Below are 17,560 nucleotides of genomic sequence, written 5' to 3'. Positions count from 1 at the left end.
CTAACACAAGCTCTTCCCACAGACAGCGCCAATTGTAGGGTCACAATTTGTAGCCCACGCCTTGAAGATATGGGATATAGGCCTAATGAGTCCAGTACAATAAATTTGTAGAGAGTGGGTGAAAGAGCTAGGCTTTTAGTGGATTAGACAATGGCCAGTAAGGATTTCAAAGATGAACAAGCATGAAACACATGTAAAACTCAATGAACTGGTTGTCCGAGGAGGTGGATTATAAAAATAAACCAATAGAACTGAATGCTAATACATATTTGAATACTACAGTTGTTCTTTTTTGATTTTTTCTGATTAACCTCTCATGGGAGGTTTTTTACATTATATAGTTCCTTTCAGACCATCCTGGTCGTACACTTGTGAATCATCTAAGCTTTCACTTGAGTGCATATCTCATCAGACATCTTCTTTGGCTTTCTGTGAATGGTGGTAGCTGAGACTACAATATTCAGGAGTCCTCTCCACAAAAATGCGGCCAAAAAAGTTGCTGCAGTGCATTTAATGTGGCGGTAGCAGCTTTTCTTTTAGATATTTCTGAGCTCCTATCGCCTTTGTATGTGCCTGAGGTTCATCCTTATTGTTAGAACTTCTTGGAAGGTGACCTAAATTGCTCAAATACAGGTTTGATCAATATTCATCGTATCCGAGAAGAAGCTACTCCTCAGACTATATTCCTCCATTCTTTCCTTATGTGATTCTCAACTTTGGAGCCTTTCCCAATCATTTACTCCTCCTCGGACATGTCCACGTCCTTGGATAAGGCCCAAGGCTCAATATACAAATTTGGGCTCTTACCCCCACACTAAGAATCTAATATTAATGAACTATAAAATAAAAAATAAAAACCAATCATATAACAAAGATCACCACACATTTTATCTTATTAAAAATTAGAAAATAATTATCATGACTAGTATTAAATTTACTAAAGAGTTTTAATATGTGACTAATTACGTTTACTTAAAAAAAATTTGACTAATTATTTATATTTTTATAATAAAAATTGTGTTAAATTTAAATGTATTCATAAGTATGCATGTATTACATGTTGTTTTTTTTTTTAATAATTTGATTAATTATTTATATTTTTATGATAAAAATTATGTTTAATTTTAAATGCATTTATGCGTTTATATGAGTTACATACTAGTTTAAACATAATGCATAAAACAAAATAAATCATCCAAGATCAGGGAATCTATTTAAACATAATTTACTAATCATCCATCAATAAATATGCTTCTCCACATACCTCAAGCAATTTTAGGTATTTTTCACACATAAAAAAACTACAAATTGCATCTATTATTTGACATGTAGTCAAATCAATTAAAAAATATATTATTGTCAAAACTAATATTATTAGACAAAGAGATTATGTTCGCATGTACAATATTAATTGATTTAATATAAAAGCATGATAACTTACAAATTAATACCCACAAGAATTAAGTCTTTCACCTAGAGAGTTTGTCGTAATATCCTCCCTACAAAAATGAATCCGCGTCAGCGATAGGTCATTGATGAAGCTCAGTGTGAAGCTTGCGGTCGGGGGGAAGAATCTAGTGGCCATGCATTCTGGGAGTGTGTGAAAGCATAGGAAGTGTGGAGTTTATCCAATATTGTGTTTGAGACACAAGGAATCCATTATCAAGAATTTGTGGATCTGGTATGGTATTTGATTTTCGTCCAACACAGTGGAGATGATTTTTATAGTAGCTTGGTGCATGTGGTTCAATAGGAATGTAGTCCAACATGGGAGTGTTCGTCAATCGACAATAGTGGTGGTGCAAAAAGCTCGGACTTTGCTTGCTAAATTTCAGGGAGCAAACCATGTTATTGATTCACCGAGAATGGAGATGAATGATTCATGGACATTACCAATAGCCCCAAATTACAAGGTAAACGTGGATGGCATAGTTTTCAGTCATATTCAGGGGTTTGGGGTCGAGGTGGTGATTCGTGATCATGAAGGAAGGGTTGCAATAGCAATGAGCAAGAAACTTCTTCAACCTTTGGGTCCACTAGAGATTGAGGCGAAAGCTATATATGGAAATTGGAGTGTCATTTGTGTGGGATACCGGTATAAGGGATGGGGTAGTTGAAAGTGATTCCAAGATTGTAGTTGACACTATTGGAATTATGTACTCCTCCTATGGTTGTCTCAAATGTTCTGAATGGTATTGCATACAAACTACATGGTTTTAGATCAGTTCACGTGTCTCATTTGAAGCGTCAAGGTAATAAACGTGCACATCTTTTCGCAAAGTTTGCCAAAGAAATAGATAATATTGATAACTATGTAACATTGATAGAGGAAAATCATTCGTTGATTGAGTCAACTATTGCTTATGATGTATTGAATTTATCTTCTTCTTAATAAAGTTATAAGTTTCTCATAAAAAAAAAAAAAAAAACCCACAAGAATATCAAATTTGGGCCAAAATACCAAAATAGTTTTAAAACTTAAATATGAAACAATATAAATTCAAGAATTAAATTTCTTGAATAATTTTATAACACAACTCAAAAAAAAAAAAAAATACAATTAAAAAAAAAGTGACACTTGAAAAATCCCAAATGCAGACATTCCTCCAATTGATTCTGAAACATAGCACACTAAACGTGTCATACACAACTTAGAAAATAAATCGTGGAAGAATTTGTTTTCTAGGAGATATATAAGTAGTTAGATTGATTAATAAAAAAAAGTTCAATGCACAAAAGGAGTGGTAAAATATAAAACAAAAACTTTTTATATTATTAGTACCACTAAAAATTACTATTGATAAGCCATAAATCACCAAGTAATCATTATCAATAAGTTTTCTTTTCCGGTTTGAGAAGATGTGGATGGATAAGTTTGAATGTGAAGCTGAGCAAAAACCTGAAATTTAAAAAAAAAAAATTTAAAATAAGAGGTGTAAAGAGTTGTAGCAAAGCAAATTTTGGAAGTGTGAAGGTAAGGGAACTATGGAAACTAGCAGAGGCCAAATCTATTAGGGGGTTGAACCATGGCCAAGTCAACCAACTTTGGTGTGAAGGAACAAATTTTTTTTCCAAACTAGTGTGGAAGGAAATCCTTCAAACTCCTCGTATATTTTTATATTGAGTGTGAATTTTGAAAATCTTATTGTTAGATTACATTTTCTTATTATTTCATTAAGATCAATTGTTATGTCAACAAACAAATGTTAAAATTTTAAGTTTTTGTAATCTAAATTATTGATTGAATAGTAAATCACATCTAATTTGAATGAAATTTGATATGTATGTTAATAACATAAGGAACATGAAAATCTCACCGTGGTTAGATTTTCAAAATTTACACCTAAAAAAGAAATATATAAGAAGTTTGAAAAGTTTCTCTCTAAGAAGGATAGATGTGGTGACAATGATCTAGAACCCTTTGGCTTCAAGGGAGATAGAAATGCAAAGTTTCTTGATGGAAGGGCTACATAAAGTAAACAAGGAGATCTCATCCATGGAGTGAGGGATGATAATGGAGTGTGGAAGAAAATGAAGAGGAGGTTACTAAGCTAATTATAAACTGCTATGAAAGTGTTATACCTAGTGCCCCCCTAACAAAAAGGAGATTTAGTTTTTAGGGGCAACAATATATACACCCTACGTGAGAAACCCTAACCATTGTTAAACACATTTGTGAGATTTAGTGTTTGTTTGGAAACAATTTGTTTAATATTTGTTAAAATTATGCTAAAGTAAACTTGTATTTTGAAAATGTGAGGGGAAAAAAAAAGAGTGAGCTTTTAAAAAATTGTACATAAAAGTTAAAAAGAAAAGCACTAGTTTATAAGTTACTCCCAAACACACACTAAGTTTAGTCTCCCTTGGGCATTATTATATTTAGATTATTTTTTAGGATTTCTATATTTAAAGGATTGGAGTGCAAGTTTCTTGATCTTAGATTTATTATTTATGTATTATCTCTTTATCAGGTTGTAGACTAGAAAGGCTAGGGGAGAAGGTTGCCTGACTAGGGTTTATATTCCCAAAAAAAAGAAAAAGAAAAAGAAAAAAGACTTGAGATTTAAAGGGAAGTTTTTAGTTCTTATAAGCGTGTGAAGTAAGTAACCTTTCTTCTAATTGGTTATATTTTGCTTATACTACTATATTTTAGTTTTTTTTTTTTTTTTTTTTTTTTAACAATTATGATAATTTCAATTGTTTTAGCTACAATGAAATAAAATTTCAAGGTAATCAAAGATTAATAACTATGTCATCAATTTATTGTTTAAATTCGAGTTTTGTAGTTTAGAATAATGCATAAAATATGAGTTTATGAATCGAATGGGAAATAATATCCAATTGACATAAAAATTGGCATGAATGTTAAGAACATATAGAACATGTAATTCAATAGTAAGATTTTCAAAATATGAATTCTGTAAATGATTTTGGACAATCTTGTTATACATTGGCAAGAAGAGTTTCATTTGAATTTGATACCCAATCACAAGGATATAGTGTGACCATAGTCACATTAGATTGCAAATAATATGAATTTTTTTAATATGTTAACTATTTTAATTCCAAGGATCTTCTTATGTTTTTGGAACCCACTGTAAATTATATGTTAGGATTATGATTACTTATTGAGTTGTGAAACACAACCCTTTTTTCCGCTAGTTTCAAATTATGAAGAATAACAAATTTTAGGACTTTTACTAAAGTTGTGGGCATGAAAGGAGTTTACAAATTTTGAGATAAGTTGGACTTGTAATAATCTGTATTTCTATTTGTTGAGTAACATTAGGGTATATGAGGTTTGGATTTTCTTCTTATTAGTACTTTGGAGATCTTTAATTTGACAACCGACAACTGAATTATTAAAAATAAATATTAGTCTTTAAGAAGACCTTGCACGCTTGTAGGGTAAGTGAGAACTTTATAAGTGTGTGGCCGTTGTTATGTGTCTAACTTAATGGTTGGGTTCAGGGTGTCACACAAAGTTTTTTTTGACTCATCACAACCAAATCATTCGGATTGGACAATAAAGTGGTAACTGAAGACAAGAATGCCTGACTCTCAAAGGAGTTCACCGCCTCAGATGGTGTCAACCGTGGTGGCCTACTTTTTGGAATCTCCACCGATTAGAAAATACAAGGTTTTAACAATAGTGGTGCTTACTGCAGCCAATGTCGATTCGCAACTCAATATGCAAGCTATTGATACACTCATTAATCAGACAGCGTCACTAAGTTGAAATGGGGAAAGCTCTAGCAGAAAGGAAGGCAATGCATTTCATATCATCAGTGATGCACAACAGGATACAAAAGGTCTTCGGTGGTAATGTTTTAAGCACACAGAAGGCAGGGAAATGTCATGGCTTATGCATTGGCAAGGAAAACTATAGATAAGGGCGGACCTAAGATTTGCAGCTAGGGGCCGAAATATAAGGAAAAAAAAAATCCATATAGTATTTACAAATTATCAACCAAGATAAATACAAACAATTATTGTTTCTTAATACATTAAGATGAAATTATCTACCAACAACAGAAAAACATAAAATAATATTGTTTCTTAAAAAAAAATATTATTTTCACAAACACAAACCAGAAATTACTTTTGCTGTTTTAATATAATATTTGAAATGTCTCGTACAGTAGTGTTTTTTATACTTGGTGTTCTAAATACTAAATATTTAACATTTAGAAAACCTGATATTAGTATTCTAACACTAGGCTGACTAGGATTTTTTATTTTAAAGTTTTGTTTTTGTTAAGTTTTTGAATTGAGTAATTGTTAGTTGGGCTAGACTAATTAAAAAGAAGGGAGTCTAAGTTTTTGGAAGAGAGGTGCGGCTTTAAGAAAATATATATATACATATATATATATATAACCAACAATTTTTTTTTCTTTGGCCCAAGGTGGCCTAAATTTTTTTATTCTTTTTATTCTTTGGGCCAGGAGGGGCCGAGCCCCTTGGGCCCCCCCGGTTCCGTCCCTGGCTATAGAGAGTGACCTGTTTGTAACTTGGGCTTGAACATGTATTTTTTAAAGATTTGAAGAAATAAGAAGCTCTAATGACCTTTTCTCTCAAAAAATGAACTTATTCAGTTGTACCTAATAACTGATATAATTATGATATACTAATATCAAATTCATCCTAAGTTCAGGCATTATATCTAGGTAGGATCAACTTGCCCCACTTTAATGGCAATTAGAGTTCTTAAAAATTTCCTTAATTATTTAAAAAATCTGAAATTAATGGTGGGATTGTATACAATTAATCCATGTTCACCATAATTACAATATTCAAGTACACGGGGATATTGTTTATTGGCCTATTAGTGTTGACTTTCTTGAAAAATTCATGCCTTAATCTCTACAATCATGTGCCCGGGAGAGAGAGAGGTCTGGGACAACTTACCAATGGAGGTTTCTGAGGGGCCACTCGTACAAATGTGTTACACAATTTTTTTTTTTGTTTGAAGGGATCTTTTTTCACCTCTTGATGCTGTTTTCAAAAGACCGTGGAGTACATCGATAATATTCTCCAACACTTCTTGCTTTTCTAGAACAACATCCCATTTCATATTGAATGCAACATTGAAATAAGAAAGGAAGCCTTTCACGTTTAGTGAAATGAATAATCGTGATTGGTTAACTGGAGAATGAAATTTAACGAGGATAAGAATAACTAGCACCATCATCCCTAATAAAAGTTCTCTCATAAATGTCCTATTTATTTATTTTGTCTCAAAATATTGTTTTTCTTATTTCAAAGTTCAAGTCAGAATGATAATTAAAACTTCAACCTTGTTCTTATTGAATGATTAAAGAAGTTTGAAAATCACAATTTAATTTATAAATTGATTAAATCTTAAAATACTTTTTCTCAAATAATTGTTGTCTAAGAATTGTGACTTTTGGAAGTATTGGAAAATTTTAAATTAAGAGTGATATAGTTTAAGTAATGTTTTTCGCAAGGGCCATTATATTTTAATACAAATTTTATTTTAAAATTGTAATTTTTCACAACTTCTGAGGTTTATGTATAAGACACAACTGAAAATCTGGTGTTTAGAGAGAACTTATAGAAAAGAAAATTTCTTTGAATTCTGATGAGATAAAAATTTTGGAACCAATAGAATGACTCAAATCCACCGTGACAAAATTAATAAACTAACATAAATGATTCAATACTTAAGTAAGGAAAATTCTATATATGCTAAAACACTTTTCTAACCAGAGTTATACCTAATTTGATAGTTACTTAAAATGATCATGCTTGATAGAATAAGAAGGATTGAAAATCAAGTGAATTTATTAAAACAATATATAAAATTAAGCATTGGTTTGAAAATTATGTAATACCCCACAAATTTTAACATAGTGATTATTATTCTATTGATTTTTTATTCCACACATCATAAAAATAATATTAAAATTTTATAGAAAAGAATTCTAATTTTTTTTTATTAGAGGCTTGGTGCATCTTTGCATAGAAATTGAAAGAAATATATATATATATATATACACACACACTAGTCGCTAACCCGTGCGATGCTCGGGATAGTTAAATAAAATTGGGTTAAAAATGAAGGAAAATAAATAATTTAGTTCAAAATAAAGGTTCAACTAAAAAATTGGTAAAAAATACAATTAATTTTTATTTCTTTGACATTGAACCTAAAAACAAAACCGTACATATGTGAGGACAATGAAAATGATATCAAATATTATCATGATGAATGAATTGAAAATTTACAACTACATTAAATTTAAAGAACAAAGACATCTATTTCACAGTATTATATTAAATGATTAAAGCCCTTAAAATGAGTGAGGAAGACACAAACTTTTGTAGACCAAGAATCAAGAGTAATTGGTAGAATTGTAAAGTAACACTTTCTTTCATATGCAAATATATCATCCAAAGTACAAAGTGTCTAATGGAACCATAGAACATGAAAATATACGCTCACTAAGATACAAATAGCTTAATTAAATTTATGACTAATCAACAATAGCATGGTGTGGAAATTGTTTACCAAAAAAAAATAAATAAATAAATAAGGAGTAGCTAATGATCAAACATATGTATCTAACAATTCTAACCATAAAGCAACTACAACATGAGAATTTGGTTCAAAGTATTAAAACAATAACTAAATTTACAAAATTCCCTATATATATTTATAGTGATGGTGTGATGCCCACAACAGTGATAGGGCACCAACAGTGATAGGGCCTCACCTATTCCACATGTGCTCGCTGTCCAGTGGAGGTCTTCCAAGAATTTCATATACATTTGTAACACTAACAAAGAGCCTTGTGTCCACCTATGATAACCCACCAAGTTGTCTTCAACTTCCAAAAAGGAAAAGTGCTAGCTCTCTATAAACTATTGTTCTTTTGGGAAAAGATGAACAGATGAAAATCAATAAACTTACTATTATGTATTGAACACTATTTTACAACTAAAATCTCATCCTACTCTTAATAAGATTCTTCTTTGTTTTTTTTTTTTCTTTCCTTGAATGCTCAAGCTCTCCAAGTGCCATCAGTAGTTGGAAGAATTGAAGTTTGAGCTTCATAGTCTTAGTGATATAAAAGCTTTTGCCAAATCAAACAAATGTTAGACATTTGGTGAGAATTTATAATTCCATTTAGTTTTGGTGAGAATCTGTATCTTCCCAAGCAACATTGTAATAGTTGCACAATATGAGAAATATGAGAAAACAAGTGCAAGCATATTGTTGATGACTCTACACTATATCCCAAAGGATCTCTCTTGGATTGCTTCATTCTTCTCTTAGGCACTACTACTAAAGCTCCCCCATCATAACCTTCTTTCCTTACAAAACTTCACAGACAAAAGCAAAATTCCAGAATTTTCATTTCCTACTTTTTCAGCACCCAATTAGACTAACTAATAGATAATTTGAAATTGCTATCAGACATTGACGATGATACTTGATAATAAAAAAAAAGGTTGGGAAGTAAGAGATCAACATATTTGATAATAGCAATCAACACTTACCAATTATAATTCATCACCACTGATATCACAGGACACACAAAACTAATATAGAATTCACGACAATTGAAGATAAGCCAAAGACAACAAATATAGAAACCACTACTATGAATAGCAGTTTTGAACCTTCTGTGCTAACCGTACACTGCCACCAACAAAGCAAAGGGAAATTATCAGAATCCTTTTGGTCTAGAAATTATTTTGGAAAAAAAATCATGCTCTCAAAACCTTCAGGTGCTTAGAATATTAATCTCTCCAAGAATATGGAAATAGCAATTAGGCACTCACCTAGAGTAACTGGGTCATGTTCAACCTCTTTATTAGTAGTTGCCCGCTCCAAATGCTCAAGAGCATTTGCAACTAAAAAAACCCAACAACAATTGCAGCCTTTTCCCATTTCTTATATAAATTAAGTGTGGTTGGTTTGATTAGAGAAAAACACACCTAGGTACTTCCTGTTTTGCCCTTCACCAAGCACCTTATTTCCATCCCTCTTCCTTTAAAAAATAAAAAAGAAAAAAAAAAAAAGAAAAAAAAGCATGAATAACATTCTCTACCGAGGGTTTCAATTACAAAATCTCATCAAGATTTACAAAAAAATAGAAACATAAAAGACAAAATTAAACATAAAAAAAAAAATAAAAAAATAAAAAATAGAGCATAAACAAATCAGAAATTTAAAGCATGAAATCAACTACCAAATATGAATTCACAAAGGAACCCAAATAATATAAAATAAGATAAAATTATTGAACATCATGAAAGCTATGATGACTTGAGAACAATGCACAACCCACAAATGCATATAGGACGTGACAATCGTTACAGGGTTTTTGAGCTAACCATAACCTTACTCTCAAAACAAACTTAAAAATTTTTCGCTAATGTCCACATCGTAGTAAAATAACACAAAACCTTTAAAACTCAAAACCACTGTCACATTCACTTCACAATTAAAAAAACATTCTAGTTGACCATGAATTAGCCGTTTATGAAAACAATGTTAGGATTAGTGCCATTAAATCCTATTGTATGATGCTATGTATAACATTATGTATGACTTAATGCTGTAATTAATAAATTTGTTTTATTATTATCCAAAATAATGATAACATGAATATTTGGACATTATCATATAGTGCATGAGATGCATAGTATGTGATTTAGTCACAGAAGATATAAGTCACAAGTTCTTTATAAACTCAGAATTTTAGTTCGTAGTCGATGATGAAATTGGGCATTTCATCTACGAAGACTATAACATATCAACTAAGATGATTTGTCTTGATAATGGAAGTGGAGACTTCTAGTTGATATGTTAATATGTTTTAAGAGTTAAGACATATTGAACTGAACCACTATGAGATTTATTATTCTCCTAACGACTGTCAAATGAATAATAAATCTCACGACTTCTATTTACGTGAACTCTTAATCCTGAGAGAATAATGGGCCTGATCATGAAGTGTAGGTTGCTTTGATATATTAGGAGTGAAATCTAAAGTCACGATCAAAACCTCAGTATGTTGGGTAGCCACATTTAGTGTTGATGGAACATATATTCTCAAGATGGAATTCATAATCTCTTAACGGAGATATAAAATATTCCCTTGAAATAAGTTTAATAGGTATGGTTATTCAGAGTGTTAGGCCTAATTACTTTAGTAAGGAGTTAGTAAAGTATATATTTATGAAATTGGATTTCATAAATATATGATGAATAACTTAAAGGATTAAACTAGGTACTCAAGGATTAAGATGTAGCAATCTTCAAAGTGACAGTCTATATTTATGACTTTGAATTATTACGAATATTTTATGAAGGGGTTGCATGTATAATAAAGTTTTGGAATATAATTTATTAATAAGGCCTAGAGTGCAATTATATTTATATAGTAGTATTAAATATAATTAATGGTAACTTTGGACTTGTCAAGAGTTGACAGAAAAGCTCAAGGCCCATTGGAGCTAGTGTCTTATTGGTCTCTTTTAGTCCCACTTCAAGCACAATTGGAAAGGCCTAATAGGCCAACCCAATTAGATAATCAGTTAAATATAAAGGGAGAGACATACAAAATTTTTTCATTAGAGAAAGAGAAAAAAAAAAAAAGATGAGAGAGACATCATTGTGAAATGGTGTATATGTGTGAGTGAAACCACTCGATTATTCTCCCTTGGAAATTGATTGAGAGACCACACTTCTTGGGCGTAAAGTAGAATTATAGTGAAGATTAAAATTGTTCCCAAGTACTTGTAATCTTTTGTTTTAAATTTCACTGCACCAAGGTACACTATCTTGTTCTTAAATTCTAAAATTTACATAGTGCATGTTATCAATCATGAATGAAATAGATTCATGTTTCTTGCTTCCGCTGTGTGTTTTGTTTGAGATACAAGACTAGATTTACCAACAAACAATATATGAGGTAGTATAAAATATAATCTGAACATGTAATCGTAAATCCCAGGTAGCCAAAAAAAAAAAAAAAAAAAAAAGCCATGAAACTGGAACACATGAAAGCAAAACCTTTAGAATTGGGAGGCTAAGATCAAAATTGAATATTGCTGCCAAGTATATATAATTAACCACAAATCCACACAAGGCTATAAGGCTAAAATAATTCAATAATCTATAACAGAAAGTTAATTATTCAATCACTAAAATAATATACTTGCATTTCTATTTATAAATATAACCAAATACAGTAAAAACATTGAAACCACATAATCAATATGGCAAATCAATATCTACAGTCCTGTTTCTAATTAAATAAATTTGTTATTTAAATGAAAAAAAAAAAAAAACATTGAAGAAACTTCAAAAATATAATCTACTTAAACAACACACATATAGTGAAGAAAGTGTGTCTTGATACTGCACGTATATATTTAGTGGAGAAGCATATATATTCAGTGGAGGACTACAGTGAAAATACTCGGTCCTTGATAAATATTGAAAAATTAATTAAGGAGAACTTCTAAGAAGATGGCTCTGCAGGAAATATTCACAAAAGTAGTCACATTCTCTATACATATATACCCTAAACACCAAGTTATTTACCCCCAGGTTAGTTGTCGTAACAATGACCTATACCAATACATGCATAAATCATGCTTTCAGTAGCTAATGTGATATTAGAACTAAAATTAAAAGTCATATAAAAGAACTATAGCTTCATGTCAAAGCAATAATCAAGCATAATTTAAGATGAAATAAAAATTGCATCGTAGAAATAACATTAGAAATTATAATACCATCACCTAACTGGGAAGAATTAATTAAAAAAAATGTTTTCTTCTAGTGAAATGATGTCCCTTTCATTTTTCACCCTTTTATGGCAAACGCAATTTTAGAAAAATGAAACTCGCCATCAATAAATTCCCCTTAATCAGATACCCTATCGCATTGCTTAACCTAAATTTAGAAATACCCTTTCCCTAAGTTATCTTGTATTAAAATAACTATCAAGAAACAAAGTTGTCATATTTAGTAAGAATTTTCAATTAAAGAATTTTTTTTAGTGATATAAGTTTCATGAATATTTTAACTTCTGTCCTAAATCCTAAATCCTATGAGCCTATCCAACGTAATTCAAAAAGAGAGGAAAAAAAAAAAAAAATACTGGTGGCATATGTTTTACGAAGGTCTCAATGTCAACAGTGCAAGGTAAATAACAGAAAGATAACAAGAAAAATACCCAAAACCCATTAATCCAAATTCCCACAAGGGGAAAAAAAAAAGTTATTTTAGCAATATAATTGTAAGTCTCATGTTACTGCAGTATTTGAACATGTTAGAAGAGAGTTCACTATTCTAATATGTTTTGACATTTGTAACATGGTAGTACTCAGTGGTTGATCTTTTGTCTCAATGTGTGTTGTGTAAGGGTTTGAAATTTTGAAGAAAGGACACCATACAATTCAGTGTGATCCAAAATCTACCAATTTAAAAGGGCAATTGATGAAAGAAACAAACATACTCCAACACATCACGTTTGAAAATAATAATTATAACAAAGTAATGCAAATTCAGAACCAATAACCCAAAACCAAATAAAAAAAATAAAAAAATCTTCGACCTCTAGAGGAAGAAGCCCAAGTTTGAAAAACCCCACTAAAGTATTCGATTTGTACCACAATAAGACATAGAAACAATAAATATATCAGTAAGTATATGAAAAATTGACAATCACAATCAAATTCAAAAATCAAATGAAAAGGACATGTCAATCTCACTGTCTATAGGACTATTTCTGTAAAGAAAAATGCATGTTTTAGTTTAATGTGTAGTATTAGAGAAACAAAAAAGAAAAACAATCTTGACACTATTCGAGGACCTTAAACAATCATAAATTATAAACATTCTCTATTAACAGAAAGAATTTTTCTTTCAAAAAATCACATGCCCAAACCTAAGCCTAAATTAAAACAAATTTAGATAAAAAAAAACTATAGTAAACTCCAGCAACCTGAAAATGAAACAAACCCCAGCAGCAACCTAAAAACTCAAATAAACCCCTAGCAATCGCCAGAACCAAGGCCAACAAATAGACATGCTAACTATAAGCAATTGACTCCTTGAGAAATATGTCAGAGTTCCAAAGATTGGTCATTTGGTTGCATTCAGATAAAAAAAAAAAAATAATAATGGAAAAGAGAAGAGCAAACAATCTGTGTAAGAGTATAAAACTAAAAGAGAAGAAAAAGAATCTATCCAATACTAGAACAATCTCATATACAAAACGTTCGACTCCATGCTTCATTTGGTTGTGTCAGATCAACAATTAATACAATAATCTCTTGAATCTAGTTATGTGATGTATTTGAAAAATGAAAAAAAAAAAAAAAAAAAAAAAAAATATGCACTATTAAGTTCATTCCACTTTTGTTGTTTGAATTTAATTAAGAAATTGATTGGGCTTTTTTTTTTGGGCTCAATTACATTCATTGCCACTTTTATGTTTGTGTTTTCAAAGGAATAAAGTATTCAATCATAGACCCACTTCTCCTCATTTCGTCTTCTCCTCATTGAACTGTGTACTCCTCAACCAGAAAAATATATAGAATTCCCTAGGATGGGATTGATTAGAATTTTTAAACCTCAATGATCTTATAAATCCTTACAAACTACCAAACTAATCTCTTAGAATTAGACATGGAAAACGGGCGAGTTAGGTCGGGTTAATTAGGTTGCGAGTTGTTGATACCCATTTTTGCAAATTTGCATCTAGAATCCCATGAGGAGGAAAGCCCTAAGAGATGGGTTAAAGTATGAGCAAAAAGATAGTAATCGGGCCATATTCTAAAAGGCCCAAAGAGAAGAGAATGCATAAATAAAGTCCAATTGATGACCTAAAGATGAAGAGTATTTTGAGAATGAAATAGGTCCGAATAAGTGAGGCCCAACAAAATTAAAGAAAGAGAAAAGAAAGCAGAAGGGTCAACAGATCCAACCCAATGTAGTGAATAATTGAAGAGAAAAAAGTAAAAGGGTCAACAGGCCTAATCCAATATAGTGAATAAATGAAGAGAACAGAAAGTAAAATGGTCAACAAACCCAACCCAACCTAATGTAGTGAATAAATGGGTTAGCAAGCCCAATCCAATACATGGTAGAAAACCCATAATGCCCTTGTATAAGGGGATAAGGATGAATTTCTAATTTTGTGGAAGTAAAGCAAGGTGAAACCGTGCAAAGCCATAGCAGCAGGAACACATGAAGAAACTAGACAAATCCACAGCGGCAGGAATCGCAAAAAGAAACAAGACAAAGCCAAGGCAGCAAAAACACATGAAGAGGAAACAAGACAAAATCAAAGGTAGCAGAAATACGTGAAGGAGAAACAAGACAAAATCAAAGGTATTGGGAAGTGCGTGAAGAGAAACAAGACGAAATCAAAAACCACAGAAAACACATGAAGATGAAGAAGCCAAAGAACAAGAAGTGGAGCAACTAGAGCCCCATTGACCTGCAACGTAGCTAATGCAAAGGAGTCAAGGTCCACAGTTGAAGAGGAATAAAGGGTGTGGTTTGGTGGAGGGGGAAAAGCCCTAGTTTTGGTATCCTACTAAGACCATTTTTGGGAGATGCTTTGTTGGGAAAGTATACTTACCAAAATGGGTAGGAAATTGGTGGGAACCATTTGATGCATGTTAGAGAGTGAGGACAAGAGAGATTAATGAGGGTTTGCCGTTATGGGAAAGAGAGAGATGAGGCTATTGTGGCCGAATTGGCTTTTGCCTGCCAGTGGCTAGAAGATAGTGGTAGTGAACCAACCTGTAAATGACCAGAATGTGCTAAGTGCTTGCAACAGACAAAATGGTTGGTGGAAATTAAGGGCAGAAAAGGGAAACCACCTAAGATTGACCTTAGGTATGAAAGGAACAATTCCTATGAATATGGGGACATCAATCAACGATGGCAACAAGAATGGGAGAACAACAATGAAAAGGATGAGAGAATGGGAGGAACACAAGAACAACAAGAGCCTAGTAACCTAGGAAGTTAGAAACAGTGAGTTGAAAGTGAAAGGAGAGAGAAAGAGGAAAAGAAAGTGAAATGTAAAAGAGAATTGAGAATTGAGAAAGTAGAGTATACATGGCAGATGTAACATGCATCACTAGGCAACCTTTTCCGTCACTTATACAAACCCATACTGTCTTCTCAATCAAGAGGGTAACTATTCTGACACATTCTCCAAACTACATAACTTCATGGCCTTGTAAGTAATAAGGTTAAGTAAGTTGGAGTTTGAGCTCTTTTTAGTATATATCTTGCAGAGAACCCTTTTACTGTTGTTATTATGTATGTTGTTATTATTATTTATTTCTGCTGCTAACATTCTTAGACTAATAGTTATTCTATTGTTATCATATGAATATATATTTCTCTTTCTTTGGACTGTTTGGTCTTATGCACAGACTGGTTCCAAGAGAATCCCACAGAGATAGCTAGGCCCAACTTCCCTACCCTCTGCAGAAAACCTTACCCAATAGCGCAAAAAGGCACCCACAAGGGTCAAACAAGTTGTGGGTAAAAAAGAGTCATTTTAAGCGGGTTAAAAAACGAGTCGGGTCAATTAGGTTGCAGGTTAGGTCGGGTTGACCGGTATTTTTCACATGAATTTTTTTAAAGAAAACAACATATATTTGCCATTTGGAAAGTCATATAGCAAATTACTTGATGTAAAATGTATTACTTTAAACTCCCCACTTATATCAATAATGAGCTTAGTTAAACAAATTAATACTTGTTCAATTATTTTAAAATTATACAAATCCCAACATTACTAACCAAAACAAAATAGCACAAAGGATAAGTAAAACAAATACACAAGTTTCATTTCTACACAATATCAACATCTCAATACATATAACAAAATTACAAATATCTTATTGGATACATAGAACAAACTTACAAATGCCTTAATGGATATATAATTTGACAAAGAATAAAAGCATATAAGAAATTTATAATCTTGAAAACTAATTTTATAATCTATTATCAATTGTGGTTGGCATTCTCTTTCAATTTGAGAATATATATTAAAGTTTGATTGTTTACTTATTAATTTATACATAGTCTCTTTTATGAATATCATGTCATTGTTAAGCAATACACACTCTATGAAATATCATAATTTATTTTGAAATTCCGTTTATTTTAGATATGAATTGTTAAAAAATAGGTCTAAGCATTCATAATTTATGCTTCATTGATACTTTGGTTTCAATCTTTTCACATTAAGGAATGATTTTCATTCATGTCTATAATTTTAAATATAAGTTTTTAACTCTACTGTAACCAGAACATCTTGGCATATACTTTGTTATTTGATATCAAAATTTTTACTCATTACGTATTGCCTCAACCATTCATCTTTCAATTCATTTGCATGCAGTTATGTAAAGGCCTCAATTGTTTTCTTAATCATCACAACAAACAATTAAATCAATATTGTCTTAATTTAATTTAATTTTTTTTACCAAAAAAAAAGTTTTAAAAAATGGTTCGGGTCATGGGTTGGATTGACCCTCAAAAAAAAAAAAAAAAAAAAAAAAAAACAGATTGGGTCACGAGTCAACTTGCTTTTGCTTCGGGTCAAAAAATTCAGGTTTGGTCGGGTCGGGTCAAGAAATTCTGACACGTTTTGCTATGTCTACTTGGAATTGATTGTTCAATGCTAGCCAATTCAATATATCTTTTTTTTCATTTGTCACATTAATTATAATAGTGCGTTTAGAGCCGCACGAATTTATTTATTTTTAGATGTGAGTGGTTTCCTCGCCTCTCATGCACTGTAAATGACCCAAAATACTGATTAGAAATTTAAAACATAGGACTTCAAGAATTTCATAAGGTCTTAGATGTGTGTAGTCTCCTCACCTCACACACTTATGTAATATCTTAAATTTCGTGAGGTTTTAGAAATCAATAGACCTTAATTTAGGTCCCTTCGAGTATTTGATCGGAGGTTTAAAGTAAACTAACCCCTTGGGATTAGATTAGTAGCCCTTAGGAGTTCAAAAGGATACATG

The sequence above is a fragment of the Quercus suber genome, unplaced genomic scaffold (genome assembly GCF_002906115.3).
Source record: "Quercus suber isolate HL8 unplaced genomic scaffold, Cork oak 2.0 scaffold_311, whole genome shotgun sequence".
NCBI lineage: Eukaryota > Viridiplantae > Streptophyta > Magnoliopsida > Fagales > Fagaceae > Quercus > Quercus suber.
Note: the sequence above shows the minus strand (reverse complement) of the source record.